Raw genomic sequence first — 13798 nt, forward strand, 5'->3', positions numbered from 1 at the left:
CAAGACAGTAGGCCTGTGACTGACTGGGCACCCCTGCCACCCACGGACTGCTGTACACATTGAATGAGAATTACGTGCCCAAAGCATTTGGCCCAGTGCCTCTGGGTCACAGTTAAGAGCTCTGTAAAAAACCCAAACCAAACCCATTGCCGTTGAGTTGATTCCAGCTCATAGCGGCCCTACAGGACAGAGTAGAACTGCCCATAGGATTTCCAAGGCTGTAATCTTTATGGAAGCAGACTGTCACATCTTTCTCCCATGGAGCAGCTGGTGGGTTTGAACTGTTGACCTTTTGGTTAGCAGCTGTATGCTTAACCATTGCACCACCAGGGCTCCTAAGAGTCTAACAATAATTTTAACCACAGTAATTCCCGCGTACTCAGGCAGAGAGCCCCGAGGCTCCTCTGACTGTATACTGTGTGAATGAGAGATATGATGACAAGGTTGCTGTGAGGATGCAGATGGGTGAGCAGATACAGCAGGGAGCAGCCGGGAGAAGCCGGGGTGGGAGGACCAATGTGGAGGCTGGAGAGGTGAGCTTCTGGGAGTCGCCACTAGAGCTAAGGGCCTCCCAAGAAGACTTCCTCCACCAGAGGGTGCTATGAGGTGAGGCGGCCAGGAAAAGGCAATTGTCCCTGTGTCCGCTGACCTTCCCAAGAACTGAAGGTACCCCAGGCAGTGTTCATCGTGAGGCTCAGTACCTACTTCACTTGACTCTCAGGGTATTTCCATCTTTAATCTATTGTAATTGACTTTGGCTTTCTTTCCTTTAACAACAGTGTTGATGTACCATGGTTAACGCTCCCAAGATGGGGAGATGGGACCAGTATGTGCAACTGCTCAGTAATCATAATGACAGTAATGTTTGCTGGGCTATCAGTAATGGGCAAGGTCCCATGCTAAGTGTTCCTCACAAAACTATCGCGACCATCACAATAGCAAGTAGTCTTCTCATCCCCATTTTATTCAGGAAGAAACTAATGCTTCTCTGAGAGGCTGCAATTTTCCCCCTCCCCCCTCCCATGAATGCAAAGCTGAGAGGAGGGTGGATTTGAACTCAGGTCTGCCTGAACTCCACAGCTCATGTTCCTCATCTTCAGGGTAGGCAGGGACCTGAATCAACAGAAAAGTGTTTTTCTGAAGGTGAGTCACCATGAAGCCCTTCCTAACACAGGGGTTCCTGAAAGAAGGGACCCATCAGAAGGAGAGAATGGGGAGGCAGAGGGAAGTGAGGTGAGATAAACCACAGCCTTCAAATCATGACTTCAAAAAAAAAAACAGAAAGGAAAAAATAACAAAGATGTGTAAAAGTGTGGAGAATACCCTACTGGAGACCCAAGAGTGAATACAAGGTAGAGTGAATCCCTTGAAAAATGAAGTTCCATCACATAACATGGATGTTTAGTGGTCATGGAGTTGGTTTCCAAGTGTCCAGTGCAGACTGCAGCCACAACACCAATGTCTCCGCTGGACACCCTTGCCTGGACCCTCCTGTCTCTCACATCTGAGGGCAGAAGCTTCCATTGCTAGACTTCAACACTCTGCCTGATACGAACACATGTTCAATAAACTTGAGGTCGATCAAAGAATCAAATAAATAAACAGATGAATCAATGAGCCACAAAGTCTTGAAAGGTAACTGTCATACTCTCTTAAACATTAACTGCGAAACAGAGACAAACTTATGATCACACCATTGGTGAGAGTCCATAGGCTCCTTGCCTGTGTTGGAACTGGGAATGCTTCCCTACTAAGGTCAGGGGAAAGATCCCTCGCCTGTGGGGCCAGAAATCCAGGATGTGTGCCTCTTCCTTATGTCACCGCTGACTCCAGTAACACAGAAACCACTGCTTGGGTAGGTGTGGGGGAGCAAAGTCTGCAGGAGGGGAGCCTGAGGTACCCGGGAGTCGCCTTGGGTAGGCGTGGAGCAAAGTCTGCAGGCGGGGAGCCTGAGGTACCCGGGAGTCGCCTTGGGTAGGCGTGGAGCAAAGTCTGCAGGCGGAGAGCCTGAGGTACCTGGGAGTCGCCTTGGGTAGGCGTGGAGCAAAGTCTGCAGGAGGGGGGCCTGAGGTACCCGGGAGTCTCCTTGGGTAGGTGTGGAGCAAAGTCTGCAGGGGGGGAGCCTGAGGTACCTGGGAGTCTCCTTGGGTAGGTGTGGAGCAAAGTCTGCAGGGGGGGAGCCTGAGGTACCCGGGAGTCTCCTTGGGTAGGTGTGGAGAAAAGTCTGCAGGCAGGGAGCCTGAGGTACCCGGGAGTCTCCTTGGGTAGGTGTGGAGCAAAGTCTGCATGGGGGGAGCCTGAGGTACCCGGGAGTCTCCTTGGGTAGGTGTGGAGCAAAGTCTGCAGGGGGGGAGCCTGAGGTACCTGGGAGTCTCCTTGGGTAGGTGTGGAGCAAAGTCTGCAGGGGGGGAGCCTGAGGTACCTGGGAGTCTCCTGGGAAGGGAGTGTAGGCCACACACAGGGCCCAGGCGGGGCAGCCTATGGCTCCAGCTTCAGACCCACTGTGGCCCTGTGTATTGTGGACTAGCCAGTGCCCCATCCTCTCCCCGGGCTGCCGATGAACTCAGGGTGACTGAAGCTTCTTGGCACCCTCTGCCAGGTTTGAAAGAAGTGGCTAATAGGTTTCCTTTTGCCTGTCTTCATTCAGTTAAGTAACAGGGGCACTGGTGGTTTAGCGGTAGAATTCTTACCTTCCCTACAGGAGACCTGGGTTCTATTCCCGGCCAATGAACCTCATGTACAGCCATCACCCATCTGTCAGTGGAGGCTTCCAGACTAAGACAGACTAGGAAGAAAGGCCTGGAGATCTACTTCCAAAAATCAGCCAATGAAAACCCTATGGATCACCACGGTCAGATCTGCAGCTGATCATGGGGGTGGTGCAGGATCAGGCATGGGCTCAGAATGAGTGGGGGGCTCACCATGGTGACTCGATGGCAGCTAATGACAGTGAGGTAACAGGCAGAGGGGAATGCTTCCCTTGTATAGACAAGGCTGTGATTTGAGCGAAAAAACAGCATCAGCAGAGAAAATGAACATTCAGGCTGGAAGCCAAGTGTCAGTTGGATGTGGGCCAGCCAGGACAACCCAGAGCCAATTGATTGCGTGGACTGTTTGTTTTTTTCCTTGTAAGTCCACCAGGAGGGCCCCAAATGAAAAGGGCTAGGACTGCCTTCCATTGGCCAGCATAAAACAAGGGCCAGGAGCCCACTGGAGGCAGTTAGCTCACTGCCAGCTGCAGATCTATACAACGGCACCCACCCAGTCATTTCTCTCCCCCAGGACACTGAAGCCGGATCCACAGGCTCTCCACAGGATCCTGGTGATGAAGAAAGGAGCCTGGGAGGCAGCAACCTTTCTTGCAGACCCAAATATTGTGTTTTTCAAATCCGAGACAGTATATAGAAAATGCCCAAGGAAATAAAGAGTCTGTCATAAACAAATGGAGTCCCTAGGTGGTGCATACAATTAGAGCACTGGGCTACTGACCAACTGGTTGGAGTTTGAGTCCACTCAGAGGCACCTCGAAAGAAAGGTCTGGCAATCTACTTCCAAAAAATTAGCCATTGAAAATTCTACGGAGCATAGTTCTACTCTGATACACATGGGGTCACCATGAGTCGGGGTCAGCTCCATGACAACTGGTTTTTCATTTTGCTCCGTTTTTGTAAGCAAATAGCTACCGGTATAACCACTCCAGCCCAAGAACCTTCTCTGGGAGCTTGGGTGGGATTCCTCAGCGAAACCAGGGCTGACTGACTTTAGCATTCAGGGAAACTCTAACGATACGAGAATTCACTCCTGCAAAGTCTGGGAGATGGCAACTTTCAGAAAACAGCGGTGCAGTAAAACCTGGAAGTTAAGCCTAGGCACCCTAGTGCCGAGTCGTTGTGGTATTTCCTAAAGGGTTTGGTTTACTGCAGGGTTTTCTGAGTCTCTAACAAGCTAATGTAACTTGTGGATTCGTGGAGTGCTGCAGAGTAACAGAGTGTCCCAACCCTATTTGGTGAGTGTGTCCCCTCCATTGATCTTATGTACAATTGTTAGGGGAAGAGCCTGGACTTTTTGCCCTGGTGAAACCCTTAAGGGATCCCCATCACCTCTGGCACTCCTTCACTGGGGGGCTCACTCCGAATCACCTCCTGAGCTTTAAAGAGCAGGATTCCTGGACCCACCCCAAACTCACAAAGTCAGAATTTCTAGGGCTGGGTCCCTCGCATGGGTGTGTTTCTGGAAACTCCACCTCTGATGCTGATTCAAAACCCTGGCTGAGAAACAACAGCTCAAAAGATAAGGTCCAGATACTTAGAACGGCAATGTTAAGTCCTCCACAGTTTACTATTTTGCCAAAGAGTTTCAGAGCAGTCTCAGGCAGGAATTGTGCTGAGTGCCTGAGATGACTCCAGCCTGTATCTCTCATAACCTTTTCTAAATCCTATATCCAAAAGGAATGTGTCCACCTCCCAACCAGGTCTTGGGCACTCCTGTCTCAAGCCTCTGCTCACAACCAGCTCTCAGCCTGGAAGCCCTTCTTCTCCCTCAGCTACGGGAACCTTCTCATCCTTCCACATCAGGCTGAGATGCTACCTCCTTCATGCTGTCTTTAAATTCTTCCTCTTTGGTACTCAGTATGTCCCTCTGGACTTCCTGTGATCCCTGCCACCTTCTATCCTGTATCCTAGCAGGAGTTTGAAGTGGCTGGAGCATTAACTGGAACCCTGTGGCACACTGGTTAAGAGCTTGGCTGCTAACAAAAAGACTGCCAGTTCGAATTCACCAGTTGCTCCTTGGAAACCCTATGGGGCAGTTCTACTCTGTTCTACAGGGTCGCTATGAGTTGGAACCAACTTGACAGCAATGGGTTTGGTTTGTGGTTGGAGGATTAACCCAAACCAAATCCAGTGCTGTTGTCTTGATTCTGACTCACAGGAACCCTGTAAGACAGAGTAAAACTGATCCATAGGGTTTCCAAGGCTGTAAATCTTCATGGAAGCAGATGACCACACCTTTCCCCTATAGAGCAGCTGGTGGGTTTAAACTGCTGACCTTTTGGTTAGCAGCCAAGCACTTAACCACTGCACCACCAGGGATCCTTTCACTGTGCGTTACGTGGGGGAAAAAAAAAGACTACAGTTAGCATTATCAGCTGAATTATGTCCCCCCAAAATATGTGCTGGAATCCTAACTTCTATACCTCTGGATATAAGTGTGTTTAGAAATAAGGTTTTCTTTGTTGTGTTAATTAGATCCAGCTGAGTGTGGTGGGGTCTAAATCTAATCACTTCTGATTTATAAAAATAACAGATTAGACACAGAGATGAACACACATAAGGGAAGAGAGATGCCGTGTGAAGATCTTCTACAAGCCAAGGAACAAAGGAATGCCAGGAACTACCTACAAGGAAGGAAACGACACAGCTGAGACCCTGATTTGGGCTCCTAGCCTCCAGAGCTGTGAGAAAATACATCTATTCCTCACTTATCAACTATCTTGTTATCTGACATTTTGCATTTACGACAACACTAAAAAATCTCCTATCCAACTATTTTGTGCATTAACGATGTATGTCTGGCAGTAACGAATGCCACGGAGGTGCGAGGCAAGAGTAACACTGGCTATGAAGATTAAGGCTATGTGTCAACTCGGCTGGACCATGATTCTCAGTGGCTTGGCAGTTATGTACTGATATAATATGACAGTTATGTAATGATGTAGTTATCCTCCATTTTGTGATCTGATGTGGTCATCCTCCATTTTTGCATAATGCCGATTTTTGCATAATGACCTGGTCTTTGGAACCTAACCACCTTGATCAGTGAGGAGTAGGTATAATTTCTATTCTTTCCAGCTACCTGCTTGTGGTATTTCTGTTGCACAGCACTAGGAAACTAAGACAGTGATTAGGTAAGACTGAGAAACATGGAGTAAAATGAAGTTAGCCAGCTTTCTTTAGAGCTGACCTTCTCAGAGCCTTCGATGTGCAAATATAACTAATGAATCTCTAAGAGGGTCACATAGTATACAGAGAATTTCCCAAACTTATTTGGCCATATAACTCCTTCTTCTTCTGTTGCTTGTTTTTCCTTGACCATCTCAGAGGACTCATATTTGAAGGAGCCCCCACTAGGAAATACTTCATTCTAGTCTTTTCTTTTACTTACTCGTTCAGCAAACACTCATAGGCATCCATGGTGTGCCAGCATTGAGCTAGGTGCCTCTGTATGGGCTTATCTCAGTTGTTTTCCTGAAGTAACAGAGAAGAGGCGCTGTGGCTCGTTCTTGCATGCACCTCCAGCACTGTCCCCAGCGGGTCCTCCATCAGCACTGATGGGAATATAATGGAGTCACTGACCAGGCTGGTCTCTGGGGACCTATAGAAACGACCCCTGTGACACAGCAGCTTGTAAACCGCAGTCTGGCACAGGACCCCTAGTCTTTAGAGGGCAAGTGATTTTCTTTGCCACAGAATTAAGGAAGAAGATTTTAACAGGAAATCCACACGAGCGGAGAGCACAGTCCTGAAGACAAATCGCATGATAAAAACCCTCAGCTGTTTATCCTGCAGAACAAGGACTCTCAGATCACCAGGCTCCTTGCAGTAACACTATACAGAAAGGCACAGGCTCCTAATTCAGAAAAATATAGCAGAAACTGACTGCTGACTGGTAGAGGATGGAGGAGGCCTGACAGAGACACAGGAGTGAGAGACGTGAGCTGGGTCCTGCAGCCAGACTGACCCACAGCCCTCACCGAGCAGTGAGGGGCACCGTGGTGGGGATGAGTGTGGCTGCTGCCCAATAAGCAAAACTGCCAGAAATATGGGCACGTAAAGACATTAAGCTCAAGGTCACTGGACAAGCCATCTTTAGCATCTGGGCTGGCAGACTTTCTGTGATCCAGGAGCCAGGTGCCAGACAGGGGGAATAGGCTATCACCCCTTACCCCCTCACCAAAAAAAAACCAGGTGGGTCACCTGTAGGCTGGACGTGAAACTCAGCACACTTGTTCCCACAAGCTTGTGTCCACAAGTGGGTCAAACATAGGCCAGGCTGTGGAGAGTAGTGGTAGGGTGGGGGGAGCTTCAAGAAAAAGCAGTAAACTTCACTGGGCTTGGCCACTCCATGTCTGAAAAATCAAACCAAGCCAGTTCCATCAAGTTGATTTTGGCTCATGGCAACCCCGTGTGTGTCAGAGTAGAACTGTGCTCCATAGGGTTTTCAATGGCTGAATTTTCAGAAGAAGATTGCCAGGCCTTTCTTCTGAGGTACCCCTGGGTGGATGTGAACCACCAACCTTTGGTTAATAGTCGAGCACTCAATCGTTTGCACCACCCAAGGACTTCTATTGCATGTCTAGTGATCCATTTATCCTGCTAGGTACCAGGAGCCATGAGCAAAAATGGCCACAGTTCTTGTCCTCATGGAGCTTACAGAGTCAGTGAATAACCACATATAAACCCACCCAGTGCCGTCGAGTCGATTCCATATATAAAGGTAAAATTATGACTCTGACAGTCACAACCCAGCACAGAAACCAATGTGTATTGGAGGTGGTGTGTTCAGGAGGGCAGGGAAAACATCCTTGAGGAAATGATGTGAGAGCTGATGTCTGGTGATGGGATCAGAGTTGCAGTGCGGGGAACAGCATGTGCAAGGTCCTGGGAGGAAGGGTGCTGGGAAATATGGGGGATGAAACGGGGGATGAAAGGGACAGCAGTGTGGCTGGGCAGAAGAACAGGGTGGGGGTGTGAGAGGAGGCAAAGGGGGCTGGACAAAAGTGGGCTGGGAGGCCCATTTGAAAAACTTTGTCTCCATTCTATAGAGCAGGAGGTGGCGTCACCATGAGATGCACTCTGAAAACGTCATAGTGTAGATAACAGACTAGAGGGAGTCAGGGAAGACACTGGTGGAGGTGGTGTGTAGGAGATGAAGAGCAGGCTGGAGAGAGATTTAGGTGGGAACACTGACAGAACCTGTGATGGACTACCTGGTGGAGGAGAGTGTTATGGATTGAATTGGCCCCCCCAAAATATGTTGAAGCCCTAAACTCTGGTACCTATAAATGTGGCCTTGTTCGGAAATAGGGTCTCTGAAGATATTATCAGTTCAGTCAACTTCAGGTCATACTGGAGTAGCAACAAACAACCCCTTGCCTCGATTCAACTCATAGCGACCCTCTAGGACAGAGCAGAACTGCCTCACGGGGTTTCCAAGGAGTGGCTGACAGATTCGAACTGCCGACCTTCTGGTTAGCAGCTGAGCTCTTAATCACTGTACCACCAGTGCTCTGTACTGTAGTAGGACGGTGTCCTTAAGAAAGAGGAGACATACAGAGATACACAGAGGGATGATAGACATGTAAAGTCAAGGAATTCTTGGGGCTACCGGAAGCTGGGAGAGATAAGAAAGGATTTTCTCTGGAGACTTCAGAGAGAGCAAGGCCCAGTCGACATGTTAATTTGGACTCCTGGCCTCCAGACTATAAGACAATAAATTTGTGTTCTTATAGATGCCCAGCGTGTGCTACCTGGTTACAGCAGCCTTAGGAAATCAGTACAGAGGACACGGTGAGAATGAAGGTGGGGATGGTATCAAGGATCCTGGCAGATTCTAACTTCTCTAGAAGTGAAAGTCCCCTAAAGCTGGGGCACGCGTGTCCCCGTTGGAGAGGGAGCAAGTGGGGCAGAAAGAGCCCGTTTGTCAGACACAGGAAGGGTTTTTGTTCCTTTGGTACCCGGCTGACGCCCCCTTCCTCCTTGGCCCGTTCTTGAACAGTTAAGTGAATCCTTGTGGGAAACTGGGGGAAAAGCATGTGATCTGGAGTCAGGAGACCTGGTTCCAGTACCAGCCACACCCTTCACAGCCCCGGGACCTGAGTGCAGGGTTTCACCTCCAAGCGCCAATGTCCTCCTGGGCGGCACAGAGAACAGAGTGACAATACCCAGCTCATCAGGTGACTGCAGGCCAAGTGAGAGGCCCGTGCAATGCTGTACAAATCACAGATCCTCCTCCAAACTGCAGTGGTGGTTTCCAGGCTCTGACCGTGAGCCCGCCCCATCCACCAACTCAGCTGTTAGGCTGCCCTGTGCAGCTGTCTTTTCTGGGACAGAGAGAGGCCACTCTGAAGCCAGTGTGAAGGGCTTGGAGATGAGAGAGCGCCCGGCTTTTGATAGCTCTGCTCTTCTCTCAGTGATCAAAGGCAAGGCTCTCCCTTCAGGTTTTAAACCTTGGGGACAGCTGCACTTGTCCCAGCTAGACAATCCGTCATAGGGTCAGGCCGCCCTTGCCAGTGCTTGCAGGGAGGCTGTTCTTCTCTCCTTGTTAGGCCATACCCTTGTCTGGAAGATCCCTTGTTTTAGGGGACATCTGTGCCTTGTAGAAGGCAGCTGAAGTTTTAGTACACACTGCTGAAGAGCCAGCTAGCACCTGATGATGCCACTTCCTTAAGAGAGCCTGTTTTGTTGCCAGAAGAGACAACTAATGTCACGGTTAAGAGTACAATTAATGGGTCTCAGCCAGGGTTCAATTGTCCTTCCATCTCTAAGCCTAGATGTACTTATCTGCAAAATGGTGCCAGTGCCTCATTGGGTTGGTAGGATTAGGTAAAATAATCCATGGGAACCAAACGTTAGCTGCTAGTGTGTGTGTGCGCACACACACACGTGCACTGGTAGGATGGCTGCCAAGAAAGCATTCATTATTTATTCATTCATTCAGCCAACATCACCTATGTGCCAGGCATGGTGCTACGCGCTGGAAATGAAAAGACGAATGACAGCTTTCTTTCTCCTTGGAGAAACTACAATGTTTTGGCAGATGCTGACAAATAAGCAGACCGCCATGACAGCAGATTAACAAGTGCTTTGCAGGGGCTATGTGGAAGGTACAGGAAGGCTAGCACTGGGTGTGTGTGGGGTGCATGTGTAAAGAGGCTACCCGGAAGGCTTCCTAGAGGTGGTGAGGGGACTCAAGAACAAAGTTCCAGGCTTCTTCCAAAAGCCATGGCAAAGAACAGAGTGTCTGACACCTTCCAGGAACTGTACAGAGCATGATGGGAAGGTGGATGGACGTGTGGACGCAGAGGTGACCAGCATCCTGACCCCAAGGGATGGCAGGGCAAGTGGCTCCAGAGACAATTTCCCAGTGACAGAAAACAGGATGTGAGATGTAGTACACTGGCTGATCATAACGCTGTGTATTTATAATATTACAGTCCCTGGATTCTTCCCTCCCTCCAGGTCTAGCCTTTCACAAAATACAAAACCTTGGGCATCTACTGGCGTCAGGACACTACACAGGTATGGCCGCAGAACATACACGGCTTACCATGTAGGAGAAGGAGAAGAGGACAGCAAAGCCAAACACCAGGGGTGGAATATGAGGGGGTGAGGTATGTCCTGAAAGATGGGTCAACAAGATGGGGCCATTTCAAGAGCAGGGTATAGGGAAGGGCCTTAACAGCTAGGGCTTAAAGGAAAAGTTATTTGGCAGCAAAAGTGAGATGTAAAAATATACCCTGGATGGGAGGCTTCCACCTGGGGGAGAGATTAGAGTTTAACAAAGCCAAGCATTTCCCCTTTGCTGCCTGCTTTACAAAGTGGTTACTGACAGTCACTGCAAGATGGGGGCTTGCAAGCTATGTTGGCAAGGAAGGAAGAAGTAACAGCTTCTCCAGCCTGTTCTGGAACAAGCCTCTGGGGGTTCTATCTCTCATCATCTTATGAGGGTTGCAATCCCAAATGATGCCCGGCTTTGCTGAAAGGAAGACCTCCCAAGCCCACTTTTTGGAGAAGTGCACTAAAGGGTGAACCACAGGCCCAAACTCTCAGGACACTGAAGCCCAGTTTCCTCATCTATAAATGGGGGGAAAAAAATACCGACCTTGCACAGCTGCTAGGAAGACGAAAGCAGACGCCATGGTTAAAGCTGAGGGGGGTTAAGTAACATGGTTACTAAAGGTCCACAATTAGGAAGTTGCTGAGCTGGGATTTGAACCCAGGCAGGTCTGCCTCCAAAGCAGGGCTCTTCCTGCCCCAGCACCAGCCTCTCCCAGGAGCAAGTTCTGTGTGGGGATGGCTGCCTAGACCTGTGGGGAGGTGGGTCAAGGGGCTGTTCTCAGCACAATGCCAGCTCTTCCCAAGGGCCTTTGTTATCACAGTGTGGCAGGAGACATAGATGGACTGCTGAGTAGAGATCTATTTGCAAATCCAAACAAAAAAGGACAGGAAATTGCAATATACAGAATTTTAGAGCCATATTAATTCCTCCGATATTTTCAACACTGCTGGGCTTATTTGTGCCCATAAATGTGCAACTCACTGAATGGAGACTACCTGGTATTTTAAGGCTGCTAATTTGACAGCATTCGGGAACACCAGGAAGCATGATATGGTACTTATGGTATAAATATCCGGATGGCAAAATCCGTCTCATGTGGAAAAATAAGGGATGTGAACCACCGTGGCCCCTCTCCATGTCCTTGCATGTGCACTATCTGTTTATTTGCATGACAGCTCACTTCGTGGTAGCCTGGCTCCTGGGGATTCTTCTAGAGACGATGGCTTCCTTTCCTGCTGGAACACCCTTTAAGTACATTAATGGGTCTATTAATTGCCAACTCTAAATTAAAAATCATTAATTATCAAAAGCGAAGACCTGTGTATATAGGTTACAACTTGGATCACTTATGATCTAGAAGTCCCAGGCCACTCACCCAACTGTGTGCCCAACATCGCAAGCACAGCACATCGAAGGCACCCGACCAACCTTATTATTGATTCAACTCTTGTTATTCCATAACTCCCCAAACTAAGATATGAGCTGCCTTAGTAACTACTGGGTCCCCCATGCCTAGTAGGATATATTAAGCTAAGGTAGCTCAGTAAATATTAAATGAATTGAATAAATGAGTCAATGAGGTCTTGAATCATAGTCCAAGCATTCTGAAACCATGACATCCCTTGAAACTCAGCCCAGCTCCCTCTCTGAGGAAGCACATGCTGACCCATCCCTCACCCCCACCCACGGTCCAGAAGACGTGTGCTCTTCCTGATAACCTGCTGTGTTTTCAAAGCTTCCCATGCCTCGTGCTACCACCCTTCCCATCACACTGGGCTGTCTTCACTGGCTTGCTGATCTGTCCCTGCGTTGGATGGTGAGTTCTTGTTGGTAGAATTGTGTCTTATTCATCTTTGTATCCCTAGAGATGAAAGATGGGAGATTACTAAAGCAGGCTTTACAATCAGAGCAATTGGAGGACAGAGCTAGCCATCCTGGAAACAAGAAAGACCTGAAAAGGCTGCTGCCCCCAGGACCAGGGTGTTTCCCGCAAGGCCCAGTCTCATGCCCACCTAATTGCTTCCTTGTGGGTCTGGTTACTGGGACACCCTCAATGACTGGCTGCGCTACTAGGGAACAGCAGGTACCACACCCAGCTCCCTGGGGGCTCCACGAAGTGAACCTGCTTATTTTGGGGCGCGGGGAGGTATCTTTATTAAGCACATACTCTACTGAGCTAAGCCAAGGAAACCTCAGAGGACACAAACTGGGTGGCCTCCTCATCTACCAATGCATCCTGGAGCTCTGAGAAATGGATTTTACGATCTTCTGGGGATAATTCCAAATTACGACTTTGCTAGAAACCGTAGTGGAACATAGTGTCAGACATGACGGTGGGTTTTTAAATTAGTCTCTTTTGGGAAATCACACATGTTTTCTCGGTTACCCCTGGACTAACAGGCAGTAGTAACAGTCTTCTGTGAGTAATGCCCCTCCATCAATGCTTTCATTCTCATGACAGCACTGTCAGTCAGGAACAGCGCTTCAGCTTTACAGTGGTGGAAATGAAGCATAGAGAAGTTAATTATCACAAAGCTAGAGAGAGCAGGACCGAGATCGGACCACAAGTCAGTCCAAAGTTCTCTCCGCGATTCTCAAGCGTCTTCCACAGAAGATGCGCCTCATTATTAAACTTGGCAGAGACACTTTCACGGTATTTCACGGTATGAATTTTCTACATCGAGCACTAGATTGGATTTGCAACCAGCTGGGTGCCCCGGCTCCTGCAAGGAAGTGACTGTCCCTCTCCCTCTGATCCTAGTGTCACTGTGAAGCATGCCCAGCCTGACTGCTGTCTGCCTACATCAACCTGCTCATTTCTGACGCCCCACAGGCCCCTCGCGGAGTCTGAGGAAGGGCCCTGGGGGTTACAGAGCACTGCACGTCCGTCACCTGGGAGCGGCTATGACAGGAACTCAGCAGCGTTGGAGGAGGCTGTGCTTCATTCAGCTACCCTGTCATTTTCCTCGCCTTTAAGAGCTGGTGCAATCATGGAAACAACCCAGGGCACTCCTCATTCTCATTCTGCGTTACTGTTTGTGGCTCACATTTTGTCTGAAAGGCTATTTTTTTTTTCTTTTAAAAATGATAGTGAGAGCTTTGCTGCATTCTGAAATGTGACTTCATTATCAAGACAGGGTCGTTAATATTTCTCTCCAGGACACATCTCTCTTCTTAAATAGAGGGGGTCGGAAGGACAGAGCCAATCTAAAGAAATGCACTTTGGTCCAGCAATTCGACTCTTAGGTATCTGCCCCAAAAAACTTAAAGTAGGAACTCAGAAACTTGTGCATCAGTGTTCACTGCAACACTTTTCACAATAGTGAAAAGGTGGAAACAACTCAAGGGTGCATCAACAGTTAAATGGATAAACAAAACGCGGTCTACCCGTGCAGTGAAACGGTTAGGAGGAGGCCGCACAGCGATGAATGTAAGGAATGTCACTGAGTTGCACATATAA

At 48.8% G+C, this 13798-nt stretch overlaps 1 protein-coding gene across 5 annotated transcripts in view; it reads right to left on the reverse strand.

Annotated features, from left to right (window-relative positions):
* SLCO3A1 (solute carrier organic anion transporter family member 3A1) overlaps window positions 1-13798 on the reverse strand; it is a 350355-nt gene that overhangs the window by 56741 nt on the left and 279816 nt on the right. The window lies entirely within an intron of this gene.

Source organism: Loxodonta africana, chromosome 13, assembly GCF_030014295.1.
Source record: "Loxodonta africana isolate mLoxAfr1 chromosome 13, mLoxAfr1.hap2, whole genome shotgun sequence".
Lineage (NCBI taxonomy): Eukaryota > Metazoa > Chordata > Mammalia > Proboscidea > Elephantidae > Loxodonta > Loxodonta africana.